The following is a 2621-nucleotide window of genomic DNA, read 5'->3' as shown; positions in this document are numbered from 1 at the left end:
TAACAGTATGTAATAGTTTGGGATAATCTGAGCAATGAGATTAATGGTTTCATGCTATAGTGACCCTACAGTTAAACAAAAGGTTACAAATATTTGTCACCTTGGATCAAAGTCCGATTCTATTTGCTTCATCACTGTTATTTTGCATAAAATCAATTTTAGTATAGATGTGTTTGCTTCGATTATCTTTAGAATAAAGACGATTTAGTTTCATTCAATTCATATAAAAGTGTTCTTTTTATCTCAATGTAGTTTCAACGTACTGCATAAGTTTGGTTTTGATTAACAAGAGGTTAAGGTGGATACAATTTTTTGCAGTACACTGCTATTTCCTGTTATTAATATCCAGTCTAGACTAAACCTCATTTGAAGATGACACTAAAGCAACAAAAGGAATACAAACTGTGACCATGCATTTGCCTTTCTAGAGCTTGTCAATTTCCTTTGGCTTTTTTTTCTACTACTGAAGTAGTTTTTTGTACTGAAAATTTGTGGTCGAATCTAATTCACTCGAAACATGGAATTAGTAATGAACAAAATCCTGAAACCTTGATTTTCGTTTGATTTTTCTTGGTATGACTATTGCTCAATAAACATTATTAAGTCTTTATGTGTCTTCCTTTTCTCCTGAATTCCAATACCTATCTTTTGCAGAACATGAGTTGTGATACATAGGACCGCTACATGTTTTCTACAACTGTATTTGCTTGATTGAGATGGCAAGGCAAGCTGGGTCAACTGAGACTGCAAGTTGTCTCAAGTAAGAGGAAACTAATCAACGTGCAAAACTTTGTGATTTAATTATGTGACAGAATGTATAGTTGGTGGATTTTGTACTACATATATGTATTCCCACCTAGCTTTGAATTAAGGAAGGTCAGTCCTCTAGGGTGCTTTTGTTTTCTTTCGCTCATGATTCATATATGCATGTATTCATATAATTGTTTTCAATATATTATATATATGCAGTTTCTTCAAACTCTCAAGCGAGCAATTGGTGTTTGAGTCTGAAATTGGTATGAACCCATCCTTTCATACTCTTCTCTACCAATTTATTCTATTTGATCATATATACCACCGCCAGTTGAATTAATTTAATTTTGTTTAATCATGCCACCAATTCATGAAAAGGCTTAAATATATTGCTTGTCTTTGTTTTGCTTTCAAGCTTCTGGACATGCCTTTTGTCATTTAGTTTTCAAAATGCAAAGCTACAGCGCACCAATTCATAAGTCAGGATGTCGATCATAATATGATGAAAGGTGCCAGTAATATGCATGCATGAGATACACCTTCTAGTTATACAGAACACCCAATTAGCCATATTTGAAGCATCAAAGTTGGAGTGCCTTAAGTAGGTCTCTCTGGCATTCCTTTCATCATTAATTGTGTCTGCTATATAAGATGTTGGATATACCCTACATGAGTTTATGATTTGGAGCAAATCCATATTTAGTACTTGAGATTGTACCTGATATGATTTCGATTCTTGGTATGGAAAAGTTTAAACATTTTGAATCCATTGAATTTTTGTAATCAAATTCTTTTAACTTTCCTTCATATATAGAGCTCACTGGTGTTTTAGCTTAGAGTTTGAAACCCCCCCCCCTTCAGATATATCTTTCAATCTAAATGGTATCGATGGTTTTGTTGGTTAGGGTGATATAAGAAGATTATAAGCCAAAGAGCGTACCAGTTCTGCCATGGATATGAACCCCAATTGACGTCAACGCCTTGGAAAAAAACCCCTCTCTATTCTGCCTTGACCTGACCCCAGGTGACAAACTGAACATGTGTTTTTTTTTGTTTTTTTTTTCTGTGAAATTTTTGCTATAACTGATCATTGTGTTAATGCTAGAATTGTTCTAATATTTGTTTACTTGGTGAGTTGATGTGGCTGTTAAGTTTTTGACATTTGGTTCCTTTACTTAATTGTGTGATATACATATTGCTGACTATTGATCAGATCTGTTTCTTTCAAGACATGACTCCCCAGTCTAACAACACAGCCAAAGCTAAAGCAATTAGGGGTGGGCGCGGTGCGGTTCGGTTCGGTTTGAGGCCCAAACCGCAATCAAACCGCTTTTTTCGGTTGGCCGATATATCAAACCGTAACCGCATTACAAAAGGGCTGAACCGATTATTTCGGTTACACCATTTTTCCGTGCGGTGCGGGTCGGTTTCGGTTTGGAGCAATTTATTAATTTCAACTAGAAAGAGAGGGCCAAAATCAGGCTTATTTTTACCTAACAATTTCAATAAGGCATAAATAAATTTTGAATGCATTTAGAGTCCATACAAATCGGCAAATGTCACCCAAATATCAAGCAACTTGCAGAAAGACAATAGCAACTTATTACACACACACACACACACACACAGATATATATATATATATATATATATATATATATATATATATATATATATATATATCAATGATCAAGCAAACATAGCAACTTATTACAAATTGAAAACCTAATCAAAAATGGATTTCTTATATATTGAAAACCAACATTTCCATCAATAGAGAAATAATAAATAAATAAAATGTAATTAAAATAAATTCGGTGTGGGTCGGTTTAAATCGGGCGGTTTATGACCCGAAACCGCAACCGAAC

At 34.3% G+C, this 2621-nt stretch overlaps 1 long non-coding RNA gene across 1 annotated transcript; it reads left to right on the top strand.

Moving 5' to 3' along the window:
• The first annotated feature begins 500 nt into the window (after positions 1-500).
• LOC133733069 (uncharacterized) lies at positions 501-2251 on the top strand. Its single transcript, XR_009857475.1, has 4 exons — positions 501-876; positions 970-1016; positions 1659-1777; positions 1967-2251. It is a non-coding gene; the product is annotated as an uncharacterized LOC133733069 (long non-coding RNA).
• Positions 2252-2621: the final 370 nt, after the last annotated feature.

The sequence above is a fragment of the Rosa rugosa genome, chromosome 2, assembly GCF_958449725.1.
Source record: "Rosa rugosa chromosome 2, drRosRugo1.1, whole genome shotgun sequence".
Taxonomy (NCBI): Eukaryota; Viridiplantae; Streptophyta; class Magnoliopsida; order Rosales; family Rosaceae; genus Rosa; species Rosa rugosa.
Note: the sequence above shows the minus strand (reverse complement) of the source record. Positions and strands in the feature narration are given on the sequence as shown.